The following is a 15,866-nucleotide window of genomic DNA, read 5'->3' as shown; positions in this document are numbered from 1 at the left end:
AGGTAAAATGGGTTGTTATTGATCTTATAATAATAAATAATAATATATGGCAGTTTACATTTTACACAGTGTTTTATACATTTTTAATCATATTTCTACAGACTGGACCTTCATATGGGCGCACGTTTATGACAGGGTATTTGTCTTCCAAAGGTGTGCGGGCGGGAGAAGGTCGGGTTGGGAAAATCTTAAAAAATATTCATCAGCCCTATCATGACCTGCGACGTGAGGTAAGTGGAGCGAGAATTTGTTAACAGTGACAACTGTAATGATTAAAATATTATTTCGAGTGTCTGGCACGTGCTGCTTATTGACTGATATCAAATTGTGAGTCTGATATTATAGCGGAGTGGGTAATCTCTCTAGCGTTTACACTCTCTGTCAGAGGTGTGACCAATGAAATATAAAACTGAAAAAATCATGACACCGGAGTGGTTAGCCGAGTTTTTGAGCCTTGTCCTTGGTCGTTGACATGCTAACCAGGTTCTAACTCAACTATTAAATATGCAAATTAGGAATAACCAAGATTGTTCTGGCAGATGTCAACCACTTGACCACGTGTCATATATGGTAACAGATGTGCCTGCACATATACTGTGTCATATACGGTAATGGGAGGAACGCGGGAGAGAGCGTGTGGTTGTACTGTTGAGATGTGGAGTGACAGGGAGTAAAAGCCATAAAGACAAATAGCCTCTGGAGCAATCATTTACATGGTGTCAGAAGTGCAAACCGGTGAGACATGGCGAAGTTCAACCCCCCGATAAACTTCACATTTGACAAACCTGCTGAGTGGCCCGACTGGAAGCAACGTTTTGTGAGATTCAGAACTGCTACCAAACTTAGCACTGAAGATGGCGCCGTGCAGGTGAGCAGCCTGATATACGCTATGGGAAGCCAGGCTGAGAATGTGTTTCGTTCGTTCACGTTTGGGGAAAATGAAGATGACGAAGACTTCAATTGCGTGCTGGCCAAGTTTGACGAGTACTTTGTGCCACGCAGGAATGTAATACATGAGCGGGCCTGTTTCCACCAACGCGTTCAAAGACCTGGGGAAAAAGCAGAGACTTTTATAAGGGCTTTGTACGAACTGGCAGAACACTGTGATTTCGGCGCGAGCAGGGAAGAGAACATTCGCGACCGAATTGTTGTTGGTATACTGGACAAGGACGTCTCAAAACAGCTCCAGCTAAAGCAGCAACTGACCCTGGCGGTGGCGATAGAAACTGTTAGGCAGTCCGAGGAGATCGCCTCACATGTTAGCATGCAAGGAGCAGAAACTGGGCTCGTGCATGAAGTGAATAACAAACCTAACAACAACGTAAAATTCCGAAGACAAAAGAAAAAGGGGAATAGCGGACATAACGGAGATGGCAAATGCGGAAAGTGCGGGAAAATGCGTCATAGCAGAGACGAGAACTGCCCTGCGCGGGAATCCACATGCAATTCGTGCAACAAAGTGGGGCATTGGAGCAGGGTATGCAAGAGTAGGAGGGCTGTATGCGAGGTCACGGAGCAGCAGCAACTGTCATATTTCCTTGGGGCAGTGAGCAAAGCAGTTGCGGAAGCATCAGAGCAATGGACAGTCAAATTGCGCATAGGCTCCACTCCAGCTGAGTTCAAGATCGACACGGGAGCCGACGTGAACATCATCTGTGAAGAAACCTATCACTCACTCAGACTCAAAACACCACTCGAGCCTGCAGACATCCAACTGGATAGCCCAGGAGGGGAGTTACAGTGCATTGGACAGTTCCAGAGCACTGTGGCTTACAAAGGAAAGAGACACCCACTCACAGCATACGTCGTCCGGGGCCGCACAGTCAGCAACCTCCTCAGCAGATCACTGTCTGTGAAGCTGAACCTGGTGAAGAGAGTGGAGGAAGCGGTGTGTAACACAGGACACCTGCAAGCATTTGGCGAGCATGGAACTCTTAAGACTGAACCTGTAAGAATACAGCTGAAAGACAATGCTCAACCGTACGCTGTCCACGCAGCTAGGCGCGTGCCAGTTCCCATGCTCCAGAAAGTCAAAGAGGAACTTGAGCGTATGGAGAGGAACGGCATCATAGAAAGGGTGACGCAGCCTACCGACTGGTGTGCATCCATGGTGCCAGTCTTAAAGAAAAACACTGGTAAAGCACGTATCTGTGTGGATCTAAAAAGACTGAACAAAGCAGTTAAGAGAGAACAGTACATCTTACCTACCACAGACGAAATTATAGCTAAGTTGAGTGGTGCCACGGTCTTCACGACGCTCGATGCAGCCAGTGGGTTCTTCCAAATCCCACTACACCCAGACAGCTGCAAACTCACGACCTTTATCACCCCGTTCGGCAGATTCCACTTTAAGAGGCTGCCGTTCGGAATAACCAGCGCTCCCAAGATTTTCCAAAGGAAAATGATGGAGACAATGGAGGGGCTGGAAGGAGTGGAGATCTTCATGGACGATGTGCTCATCTATGGGGCCACAGTGAGTGAACACGACCAGCGTCTGGAAAAGGTCATGCAGCGCATCGAGATAGCTGGGTTGAAGCTCAACCGCGACAAGTGTTCCATCAGACAACACCAGCTGCGCTTCCTCGGGCATCTCATTGACAAGGATGGGATTCGGCCCGACCCAGACAAAGTCGAGGCTATACAACAGCTGCCACCACCAACGAACGTGCCAGAACTGAAGAGGATCCTGGGCATGGTAAACTACCTCGGAAGGTACATTCCCAACCTGTCCACAGTGGCACAGCCGCTGTACGAACTCCTGAAGGGCAAAAACGCATGGACATGGGGTCTCGTACAACAAACAGCTTTTGAACACACCAAACAGCTACTGACAACGGCACCAGTTCTTGCCTACTACGATGTCAGCAAACCTACGGCCGTGTCAGCCGACGCTAGCAGCTATGGACTGGGAGGAGTTCTCCTCCAGCTTCATGGGCAGCAATGGAAACCTGTCGCATACTGTTCCAGGCGACTCACCGACGCAGAGACACGCTACGCCCAGATTGAAAAGGAATGTCTGGCCGGTGTGTGGGCGTGCGAGAAGTTCGACAGGTACCTCACTGGCATTGAATCATTCAAACTAGTAACTGACCACAAGCCACTTGTGCCGCTCATAAACAGCTGCAACTTGGACAACGTACCTTTGCGGTGTCAGCGTCTCCTAATGAGACTGATGAGATTCAGTCCCGTGGCAGAGTATGCTCCTGGGAAAACTCTGATAGTCGCAGACACTCTCTCACGTAGCCCGCTGTCCACATGTACCGAGCCGGACACTCAGAGTGATGTGGCGTGTTATGTTGCTAGCATAGTGGGGGTAATCCCTGCTAGCCAGAATAAGATGGAAGAGATAAAGATGGCAACTGCAGAGGATGCTGAACTGCAGTCACTCATAAAGTTCATACGGACAGGATGGCCAGAACACAGCTGCAAGGTGCCTGTGGGTATAAGACAGTTCATGCAGGTCAAAGCAGAACTGTCAGAGCACGATGGCCTGGTCCTCAGGGGAAGCAGGATCGTGGTCCCGCAGCTGATGAGAAAAGAGATTCTCCAGAAGATTCACGAGGGACACCAAGGACTGACTAAATGTAGGGAAAGAGCCTACTCATCAGTGTGGTGGCCCGGTCTCGCTACAGAGATAAGCGGCCTAGTGTCATCTTGCCAAGTGTGCTTTGAACTGAAAAGAACACAACAAAAGGAGCCACTCATCTCTACACCACTTCCAGATCGTCCGTGGAAGAGAATCGCAATGGATTTATGTGAGTACAATCATCAGAACTACCTGGTTGTCTCAGACTATTACTCTAGATTCATAGAAATACTGCACATGCCATCCACAACCAGTACACATGCAATACGTAAGTTGAAGGCAGTCTTTGCCAGGTTTGGCATCCCAGACGAAGTAGTGACGGATAATGGGTCGCAGTTTTCTAGTGCTGAGTTTCAGGAGTTCGCGAAGCAATTCGACTTCAGACACTGCACGTCCAGCCCACATCACCCACAGGGCAATGGGCATGCAGAGAGGGCCGTGCAAACAGCTAAGAAGATCCTCAAACAAGCGGATCCAGTGCTGGCCTTGATGATCTACAGGTCCACTCCGTGCTCCTCGACCGGCTTCAGCCCTGCAGAGCTGTTAATGGGGAGAAAGATCAGGACAACGCTCCCTACCCTGGAGAAGAATCTTCGATCACGGTGGCCGAGCAGAGCAGCGGTGAAGGAAAAGGACGACCGAGAAAAGGCCAAGCAGGCCTACTACTACAATTGCCGCCATGGAGCCCGATCTTTACCTGTCCTACAGCCGGGCGATGTGGTAGGGTCCAAGTTAGACCATGAGAAATCGTGGTCACGGTCAGCAGTGGTTTCAGGAGAAAGCACCACTCCGAGATCACTCGTCATAAAGACACAGCAGGGGGCTGAGCTTCGGCGGAATCGCCGCCACCTTCGACCTGAACCGGTTTCCCAGTCTTCCCTACCAGCGATCAGCGACAATACTGAGACGGACACTCACTCTGCCGTGTCAGAAACGGTTCCCTCCAGTCAGAGTGTGACTCCACCTGTAAGCCTTATACCCGGTCAGACTGTGACAAGATCTGGACGGGTGTGCAAACCAGTCAACAGGCTTGACCTGTAGATGGTACCTATGGCCTTTGGGGGGGGGTTATGTAAAAAAAAGAAAAAAAAAAAGAAAAAAAAAAGAAAAGGGGGAAACGTAGAGATGGAATGTGAACAGAAAAGAGAACGTTTGTATTGAAATGGCATTATTGTTGTGAATGCTGATCCAAGTTCTTGCGGAGTTGAATCTGTAATAGAAGTTATATAAATGGGTTAATATTGATTTGAGATAGTTCACAGTAAATGTAAGGAGATTGGTTCCAAATATAAGTAAGCAACGGGTTGTTTGTTTTAAGGGGAATAATCCATTTTGAAGGGGGAGATGTCATATATGGTAACAGATGTGCCTGCACATATACTGTGTCATATACGGTAATGGGAGGAACACGGGAGAGAGCGTGTGGTTGTACTGTTGAGATGTGGAGTGACGGGGAGTAAAAGCCATAAAGACAAATAGCCTCTGGAGCAATCATTTACACCACGTGTGTGAACTTTACCTTTAATTGGCGTTAAGTTTAATTTTAAAATAACAGTTGGCATAAATAATCTGCACCTGAGCTCAAGGCTTGGGGCTTGGTGGAACAGTGGTGGGACAGTGGTTAGCACTCTTGCCTCACAGCAAGAGGGTTTGATTCCCGGACCAGTGGTCGGGGCCCTTCTGTGTAGAGTTTGTATGTTATCCCCATGTCTGCGTAGGTTTTCCCTACCACTAAAAACATGTACAATAGGTTCCCCATTGGGGCTAGGACTCCCCTGAAAGAGATTCTTAATCTCAGTGGGACTTTCCTGGTTAAATAAAAGGTCAAGGTTGGTTTATAAAATTGTTCATGGACTGGCACCTTCCTACCTGGCGGATTTGGTTAAGCTCTACGTGCCTGCGAGGCCTTTGCGTTCGCAGGGCTTCTGTGTGTTCCGAGGATGAACAAAAAGTGTGGGTTATAGAGCCTTCTCCTACCGTGGTCCGGCTCTTTGGAACGATCTACCTGCTGTTATTCGGCAGTCTGACACGGTGGAGATTTTTAAATCAAGACTGAAGACCCACTTTTTTAGACTGTCTTATCATTAATTTTTTTAATCTGTTTGTGTTTGCGTTATTTCTTTTTATTCTTCTGTGTTTTATCTTTTTACTGTGCTTTTCTTGCTTTTAATTTTGATTTTAGATTAATTTGTTGTTTTGAAATATGGGAAGCGCCTTGGGGCGACTGTCGTGATTTGGCGCTATATAAATTAATAAATTGAAATTAAATTGATTGAATTGTCAAGGTTAAATATGTTTGATTTCAGTTTTCGTGCCTGGTGGGACCCTGCTAGTCACTAAACCTCTTTTTTATGTTTTTATGATGGCGATACCACAGAATATTTTGTAACAAATATGTAGTGTATATGTGGCATCACCGTTTTAGTCTTACTCTGGGCAAACTATTGGCTCTGACCATTGTGGCATCAGACCAGTGGCAGTTAATGAGGTCTGCCACTAAGCTATTAATGAGGAAAAGCTTAATAAAAAATATTTTCTTTTCTTTTAAGGGTGCCCGGAATCTGAATCCTGTCCCATATCAAGCCGAGTATATGGGTCAAAAATTTCACATGGATCAGAACGAAAAGTTGGGCATGTTTGGTGTGACCCATGTTTTGGCAGTAGATGGACACAGTAATAAAATAGTATCAGAAAGCACCATGCCAGTGAAAAACAACTTGGTGATATATGAGGAAGTTTACAGGTAAATAAATACATATGTTACCCATTGTTATCTACAGTTTCAGCATTGCTATACACATCGTTAAAGTCACAAGAGGATGTGCTTCCTTGTACAACACACACACAATATCACCACACACACAAGGTGAAGGTCAACGGCATACTTTTTTCTACTTTGTGATTGTTCTTGTTTTGTTTGTTACACAATTTTATTGCAGACCTGCAGTGATCAAGTATGGCCTCTGGGATCAAGTTAGGGTCGACCATGGGAGAGAATTCTTCTTGTGTTTGTACGTGCAAGAAAAGCTTGCAGAGCTTAGACATGATACCAGCAAACCAGCATACCGCCAGACTACATCTACGAGAGTGAGTTTTCAATAAAAAAATTACGGTACTTTTAAGATTCAAGATTCAAAGCTTTTATTTTCATGCACAGTAAGGAAACATGTTTCCCAGCACAATGAAATTCTTAATTGCTGCCAAGACTGGATACCAAAAATATATAGGTCTAAGAATAAAATATGTAAATACAAAATAAAAAAAAAGCATGCAAACAAATTAATAATAAAATTGAAATATTTTAAAGTTACACGTTTTAATTTTTCAATTGCTACCAATTCAAACATTTATTTTCTTTTAAAGAATCATAGAGTGGAAAGGCTTTGGCCTGAGGTCAACAACCGGGTCAACTATCCTCTGAAGCAGGCTCTTGTACAGCTGCAAGACCAAGAATCAATTTCAATGAATGATCCACTAACCAGATACTGTACTTCTCAACTGACCTGTCAGCTGAGTGAAATAGGGCTTGAAAGAGTGGTGAATTCATGGAATGCTGACACGATTCCCGGTGTGTACATCTATTTTATTAGTAAAATTTGAAGTCTCATGATAAGACATTCTAAAAAAAAAAAAAAAAAATCATGCTTTTTTTAAAAAAAAAAAAACAAAAAAAAAACTTTCAGGCTCTGGAATTCCCAATGAATTGGCTGCAGGTGGCTGTCCAGTACAAGTAACAGAGGAGCTCCTGCCCAGTGCTGCTGTTGTGGCCAACCAATATGAAGAACTTGGTTCATCATTAACATGGGCATCAGAGTTTGGTGCATTTCCCTTCACCGCAGAGGAGGACATGGATCATGCTGAGCAACTGTTCAGTGAGAACTACCCGGACATCTCAATTATTTTTAATGAAGTGGCAAACCATAACTTTGTTCCCTTTCAAAATGCCCTCTTGGACCTTATTAATGTTACGCAGAGATTCAGCTAAAGGGGCCATATTCTGCTAAATCAAGTTATCTGAGCTTTCTACTATGTCATAATATTGTTTCCTTGTGCTGTGTTTTGGTTAATACGTACATGCATATTTAAATCTTTTAGTTTTGCATTAAGTTTAATCTGTAGTTGAGGTGATGCGAGAAAAGAACTTTTTGAAATGAATGTTTTGTTTATTAATTCATAATAAATTAAAGGGATGAGGAACAAGTTAAGAAACTACAAGAGCATGCAAGGTGGTGTCTGTAGGTTGACTCCTTGGAGAACTGCTCCACCTGTCAATATATTGGTGTAGGGCAAGGGGTAATGATTTTGCTAATTGACCAACTGTTTTTTTCATAATTGGATTCCGAGGGGCATAAGTAGATTTCTTTTTTATTCAACCATGGGTAGATAAAACCATTTGAGCTAGTGAGGCTTTTGAGGCTTCTACCTGATAGATTGGAAATGAAAGGTCATTAGTGTACCGGTTTATTACTTCTTTGTGTGTGTGTATAGTTTTGGCTTAATTACTGCTCTTAGTGGTTTGATCCAATTGTTTCAGCCCTGTATGGATGATCACGTCAATGCTGTCTTTAAATAAAAGCATATTATAATAAGCTGAAATGTATAGCTGACTGTACACGAGCAGCTTTTCCAATAAAATGTAAATAGTTCTCTAAAGTAATGTTTCTCTGTTTATGTAATTAAAACAGTTACTTAGTATGTTACATTGACATCAGTTGTTGTCGAAAGCTGTTGTCAGTTGGCTCCAAACTCACTGTAATTGTATGGCAATCAAACATGACATTTGAATGTTTTATTTTGAATACATATACTATTGTTTGACTTGATTACAAAAAAGTAAGCAATCGTTAAGTGTTGCCTAAACGGTATTCTTCAAATGTGTTAACATGAGCAAGAGTTTGTTTTTTAATCAAACGTAGCAATATTTGCAAGACTTGTAATGAAAACCCATTAAATGTTTTAAGAGCTGTATGAACTTTTAACGGCTGGGTCAATAAAACTGGTATAAAAACACTTAAACTCTAAAAACATAGTGCCTGAACAAGCCACAACAGTAAAGGTAACATTTTACTCAAGTATCTTTTGTAGTGCTGTGAAAACTTCGCTAAGACCAATAAGTCTTTGCATGTTCACATCAATTCCACTGGCTCGGCATTTTGGACAAAATTCAGAGTTCTTTCACTGTTCAAAGCAGATCCTGCAGGCCACAATGCTGTTACAACAGGATGTAACCATAGGGTCATCAACAGTACCTGAAAATTGAATGAAAAGTAATTAATATTGTACTGCCAGATGTGCATACAGTGCCTTGAAAAAGTATTCGGCCCCTTTATTTCACACTTTTAAATTTGTTTATGGCATTTCATATACAAAAAGTAAATCAGGCTTCTCAATATAAAAATTTCTAAAATGATCTTCCTTAAACTCAAACTGAAAGTAAATCTTTACAACTTGATATAAATTAATTAAAAATATAAAAGCCAAGATGATAGGTTGCATAAGTAATCAGCCCCTTTGGTATAATACCTGTAAATCAGTTTGATTGCCAGTTTTATTCTGACAAGTCAGGGGATGGATACATGAACATTTGCAAGTCAATGAATATGTCTTGAACTTTATTTACGTCAGTTATGAAGAAATACAAACAGTATGGCACTCTGTGATAAATCTGTGTGGAGTAGACAGTTCTCAAAAACTGAGTGACTGTGCAAGAAGAAGAGTGAGGAAAGCCACCAAGACACCCAGAGAACCCAGAAGAAGTTATAGGCTTCTGTGGCTGTGTTTGGAGAAATTGTGCACAGTGCAAGTTTTGCATTTTGTATCACCAGTTATACAGCTTCATGTTGAAGTGGTACAGAGGAGGATTTTATTAAATAGAAGACTTGAAAGTTCACCTACAATTTGCCAGAAGGTACATCTTAGATGCAAGCCCAGATTTAATGTTTTGGTGAAAGAAAATCCTCCTCTATACCACTTTATTATGAAGCTGTATAACTGGTGATACAAAATGTAAAACTTGCACCATGCACAATTTCTCCAGTCACAGCCACAGAAGCCTATAACTTCTTCTGGGTTGTCTTGGTGGCTTTCCTCACTCTTCTCCTTCTTGCACAGTCACTCAGTTTTTGAGAACTGTCTACTCCACACAGATTTACCACAGAGTGCCATACTGTTTGTATTTCTTCATAATTGATGTAAATAATGTTCTAGACATATTCAGTGACTTAAAAATGTTCATGTATCCATCCCCTGACTTGTCTGAATAAAACTGGCAATCAAACTGATTATTTACAGGTATTATACCAAAGGGGTTGATTACTTATGCAACCCATCATCTTGGCTTTTATATTTTTAATTAATTTATATCAAGTTGTAGAGATTTACTTTCAGTTTGAGTTTAAGGAAGATCATTTTAGAAATTTTTATATTGAGAAGCCTGATTTATACTTTTTGTATTTGAAATGCCATAAACAAATTTAAAAGTGTGAAATATCAAGGGGCCGAATACTTTTTCAAGGCACTGTATATAGTTGTTACAGACCCACAAATCAGTTGTTTTGTCAAAATCTTAGCTTGAAGTGGTACTCAAAGACATGATTTTATTCATGTTCATAATAAATTACATTTGTTTTAAAGCTTACCTCTACAGATTACACAGGTGAAGGCAGCTTTAACAGCCGCAGCTTGGGCCTCTGTCAGTCACTCAACATACGGTTGGAATGGGCAAGTTCTGTTAAGCTCTTTATGGTGGTGATGACGTCCTGAAGTCCCTGTGCAGCAAGAACCACCTCTTCAATTTTGTCCAGTGTTTCACTGAGGCCAGTCTCATCTGCTCGACTTATAAAAACAAAAATATACAGAAGCACTTGATATAATTTTCCTAAACATTTGTTATTTTTATTTAAATCCATTATGTGTGGAAAACAGTGCAGATCTAGTACCTTAATCTCCTCCTTTTTCGTCCTTGAAGCTGTTGAAAAAGGCTCTCTTTCAGGGCAAATACCTTCCTAGCACTCTGTTTCCAGTATGATGACCCTGTAAAGAAAAGTTTTCACATAAAAAAAAAATATATATATATATATATCTTTGAACTTTACCTCTGGTCCCTTCAGAGTCCATGATTTTGTTTCCTTGGCCATCAGTTAAGACAATGGTGTCTTCAGTTTGAAAAGCCTCCTTCACTTTGGACAGGATACCATCAACAGTCGCTTCAAACTCCGAAAAGCGTACAGTTAGGGTCTGGCTCGTTTCAAGCTTCCCATCTGCTAAGTCTGCAATGTAGATGCTCCTAAAGATGCATATATCTAAGTTAACAATTCAGTTTTTACTTCATAACAACTCTTTTGGAAATATGTTACTTGTTACTCAAACCCAAAGTAAGACAGAAAAATATTACCTTTGAAAACCTTTAGCAAGCAGTTCTTCCACTGGCCCTGTTGGTGGAAACAGAGCTTGCTGCAACACTGGATGGCCGGTGAAAAGAAAATCTATGGGGCTGGAGTGAGCTGTCTGGGGTTCCTGCCACAGGTGCCTCTGTGCACTCACCGTGAACCTCATAGTGGCTACGCTCAACCAGACAATTTGAACTGAAGTAACCATCTTGATTCGGAAAGATGGCCACATTGGTGTCAACGGTTAAGTAGACTGTTGTGCTGTTTACCTGTAGGAGACAAGAACATTGTTGCATTGTTACAAAATTATAGGACCTAGGAGACTGGTTCCAAAGGAGAGGAACTCTTCTAATGTTCTACACCTGTGGCTCTCAAACTGGTACTGGTAACACTGGTGGTTTTAGTCCTGCTCAGTCCTAGATATAGCTGTGATTTAGACCTGGATTAGTCATTTATATTTATCTCTGCTTTGGAAATTATTTAGACTTGGTTTGTCCAACATTACACCTGATTAAGATGGGTTGGTCTTAGACGGTAACTGGTACTTGTGGTACTCTGTTCTTTAACACAAAATATACTACATTGTTTTCTTACCACACCAGTGGCGGATGCTGGTCTTTCAAGAAGGGGAAGCTCAATTTCGTGCTACATCATAAAATGTGCCGGTTTATTTATATGTAAATTCTACCCTCTGTTCCTTTTCAAGAAAATGATCTGTGACCCTGTCGTACCAACAAGGCGTCTTTTCCAGGGACTTGACTAGTGTCCTCTCAATGGCCAGCAGAGCTAGGCTGCTTAAATGGCCTTGGTCCATGGTGTTGCGGGTGTAAGACTTGAGCTGCTTTAAACAGGAGAAGCTCCTCTCTACACCTGCAGATGTAGCTCCAATCGTTGCCACTAATGACAATAGTTTGTACACCTGAGGCATTGCACTGTCCAACTCCATGTCTTTCAGAAACAGCAAGAAATCACATAGTTTTCCCCTGTTGCCCTGCAAGTCCTGGTTTGAATATAGGACTTGAAGTTCAGACCTCAGTCTCCCTGAATCAAAGAACTGGCCAAACCTTTTCAGGACACTCTGAAATGCCTCCTCTGGAAACACTTGTCTCATCTTATCAAATTTCCCCGGACTGACCAATTCCAAGAAGTGCAGACTTTCCAAATTTGCAAAACGCTGAGGTAGCTGCTCTGTGAGATTGTCTAGGATGGCCATGTACAGATTTCTGTAGCACTCCTTGGGATCCTGTAGTTGTGACACAGCGTTTTCTCATGGGCTCAGTTTGTGGGTCTGATGTGAGATCTGCTGCTTTGGCATAAACAGCTTGGAAAGCCCCCTCTGGCCTCTTCTCTTTGACAAAAGCAAGAAGAGACTCAGTTCTTTTCTTGCAGTACAGAACATCCATAGCTCTCTGCTGGACAATGTCAAACACCACATCAGTCTCAGAGAAGATTTGTTCATATGTGTACAACATGAACACAAACTCAAAATCCTCCAGTTTCATCAGAAGGCCTTTGGCACAGTCTAATATGTCATCATCCATGGACTTATCTGCAATGATCATCTCAAAAGTTTGCAGGAGGGCATCATAATTGTTTGCCACAGTGCTCACTATCCGTGATGTGAAATTCCATCGAGTAGGAGCATTTCTGGGCAACCGTGTGCAGCCTGCAGACTCAAGAAAAGACATCCTCTTTGTGGATTTTGAGAAAAATGTGGCAAACCCAGAGCGTGATGCAAAAAATATTCTGCACTCGGATAAGCATTTAGCCCCCTGAGACAGAACCAGATTCAGTCTGTGTGCATAGCAATGCACAAACATTGCACTGGGGGCTATTGCTTTAACTTTGGCCTGCAAACCATTGAGAGCTGAGCTACTTTTCTTACCTTTTAGTCCGGCGGCTAAGGGACAAATTTTAGGGGAATCATGCACTTTTTTCCAAAAGTGCCAAAACTTTATCAGAGGTACTTTATAGTGTCCTGAAGTACATAAGATCGGGAGACATTGAATCCATAAATATCTCCACTCTAAAAACTTGGGTTTAAGAGAATAACCATTTTCAGCCTTCTACAGCATGTAATTCATGACAAACTCTTATCCAAATGTCTTTTTAAGTTCATAATATAAACTTGAAGGTTATGAAAAATGTATTAAGGTTAAGTAGGGATGGTTCAAATGTACTTCAGTGTGCTTACACTGAAGTACACTGAAAAAGCGTTAATCTAGGGAAAGTGACAGCAGAAGCAGATATGCAAGCAACCTGTTTAAATCTTTGATAATAATAAACATCTTCACCACCATCATTATGTTGTTTTGCAGTTTTTATAGATATTATTATTATTGTTATCATTTTATGTTATTGGTATTAAGACGATTATCACCATATTTTTTAACTGAAAACATTGTAAATATCTGGTTGGCACTGTATTATAACCATGCAAACACCCTTTTAAAAAAAGAAGGATACAGGGCTAAAATCAAATGTCTCCCGCTTTGACATGACTTAATATAACCTAAAGAGTCCCTGGACAAAGTTTGGCGCTTTTGTAAAAAAGTGCACGATTCTATCCCTTAACTGCTGGGCTATTTTGCACCAAATTAATCTGAGGAGTTGATCTGCCCTGCTGTTTAACTCTAAGTTTTTCTTCGTAAGGAAGACTATCAAATGGCTTCGCCAAAATCCGGTCCACAACATTCAAATTGTCTGCCATTATGTGCAGCTTGCTACCTAGCTAGCTCGCTAGCTGGGACTGGCGCGAGGCTCGTGTGAAGTTTGTCCGCCTGTGAGTGCTTTGTGACGGTGGAGGAGCTCAGCAGCACCCGCTGCTCGGTAGGGACAGAAACTGCGATAGAAGTCGGAGAGTGATAGAAATCAGTCTCCAAACACAAGCAGCTACAAAAAAACCCCCACCAGAAATAGAAGTTCGATTCGTCGCTAGTCGTTTTTACCAAATAAAATGCCGCTAAGAGGATTAGGAAAGGCTCCGGTTCAACTCAGAACAGAATGAAAACGCTCCCACGGATGTTTACACCAAAAAATAAAAAGATTCGCTCATTTCGCTGTCAATCAAAAAGGGATTCAGCCTCACACAGATCATCCAATCATCATGCAGAAGCTGAGCGTCCGGGCCAGCTGAGGCCAGCCCACTGCCCCATAGAACCCCAGACACGCTGAGCGTCCGATAGGCGGGACAAAGCCCAGCATTTATCCAATGACTCGTCTCGTTTTGCTGCATGCTTTGTGTCGCTATTGAAGTCTGTGAAAAGCCGCGTCGTTATCAGTGATAAGAAGCTGATTCTGAACAAAAGTTGAGCGCGTTGTAGCGCATATTTAGTCAATGACATGTACACACAACAGTATATATTTGATCACTTATTTTTTGACATTTTAGGGGAAGCTGAACTTCTCTTGCAGTCTTAGAGCAATCGCCTCTGTAACAACACGCATATACACTAATATAAAGGGGCTCTTTCTTGTAAAATATTTTTTGAGCTTAACTGTATTGTAATCCCCATATAATATTTCAAAGACAATTATTACCTGAAAGATCCGGCCGACCTTCTCGGTAGTCATGTCATCTTCTTTAAGCGTCACTCGCTTATTTGCTTTAAATCAAATGTAGCTGTAGCTCTCCATTTTGATAAATTTCAGCGTTGACTTCTCTCGTGTCACTTATTTTTGAGCGGGCTTATTCTTTACATTTATCTTCCGGGTCACAGACTTAGAGGAAATCTCCTGCAGCGTTGCGGAGATTTCGGCGTGTGTTTTGCCTTGATGAAAAAGCTCTTCAACTAAGCCGGCGTGTGCTTCCAACGATGCCATTGTGCGCGAAACATCCAGACACAGGTGTAGAAATACTACTTCCGGGTCAAGCAAGTCGACAAAAATAAAATATTAAAATCAAATCCTTACGTTGTAATGCCTTTTTCATTTTGTTTGTTTGAACTAAACATAAAAATGAAAAATCAAACCATTATTCGTTTTTTCGTTTTCAATTTGAAAACAAAAAAATGGAAAAATGAATCGTTTTTTCATTATTTCATTTTTCATTCTTAATTGAAAATCAATTGAACGAAAGGTACACGGACCTGTAATCCCCCCCACCTTTATTTCTCCCCCTCCCTTATCTCCCCTTTACGTCAGACTCCATTAATGCTCCACACCCTGACAGCTGGTGGCAGTAATGAACCGTGTCGGTTTACAAACTGCCAATACCTCGATAGAAGAAGAAGTAGTAGGCGTCGCTATTACTACATTGAAGAAAACCGAACCACGAAGGCGCGTACATCTGGAAGAAGAGAGGTGACAATATTAATCATTATATTCTGGTTTTCTGCCAAAAAATAAATACAAGTTAATCGTAGTAGAACTCAGTGTAGTCATGTGTTAACAGAGAATGACGCAGGCTAATAGTTCGACGGAGTATTAAAAGTAACGCTAACTAGCATGAAGTAAAAGCTGTGCGAGTGTGTGGAAGTGTTCCGCTTTTCAACGCATCTTTTTTATTTCATTTATTTATCTCCGTTAAAAAAAAAACTACCGATATTCTTTCCATGCAACTCTGAAGTTATGTAATTCATGTTACATTTACCACTAATGCCGGTTGTTTTTGGAATGTTAAGTTTTAAGTTCTTGGGAGTTTTTTTTAAATTCAAGAATTACATGGAGGGATCATATAATGAAAAGGTGATGAACATAATGAGGTGTTTTGCTGGAACTGAGTGGAGAGCAGATAAGGTATCTTTTAAAGTGTAGGTGACACCAAAAAATGTGCACAGATAACTACAAAAAATGGTGAAATGTTGATATTTAAAAAAATCCTGAATAAAAAAAGTCGATGATTAGTGAAGAGTAAATCTTAACTGCTGGCTGAAGCTTGTGCTCTATTTCGT

General features: G+C 41.8%; 1 protein-coding gene across 1 annotated transcript in view; it reads left to right on the top strand.

Moving 5' to 3' along the window:
* Positions 1 to 15,223: 15,223 nt before the first annotated feature.
* nsmce1 (NSE1 homolog, SMC5-SMC6 complex component) overlaps positions 15,224 to 15,866 on the top strand; it is a 74,888-nt gene continuing 74,245 nt past the window's right edge. Inside the window, exon 1 of the mRNA XM_034188448.1 lies at positions 15,224 to 15,276. The gene's annotated coding sequence lies outside the window, so the exon portion shown is untranslated. The remainder of the gene's footprint in view (positions 15,277 to 15,866) is intronic.

The sequence above is a fragment of the Thalassophryne amazonica genome, chromosome 15, assembly GCF_902500255.1.
Source record: "Thalassophryne amazonica chromosome 15, fThaAma1.1, whole genome shotgun sequence".
NCBI lineage: Eukaryota > Metazoa > Chordata > Actinopteri > Batrachoidiformes > Batrachoididae > Thalassophryne > Thalassophryne amazonica.
Note: the sequence above shows the minus strand (reverse complement) of the source record. Positions and strands in the feature narration are given on the sequence as shown.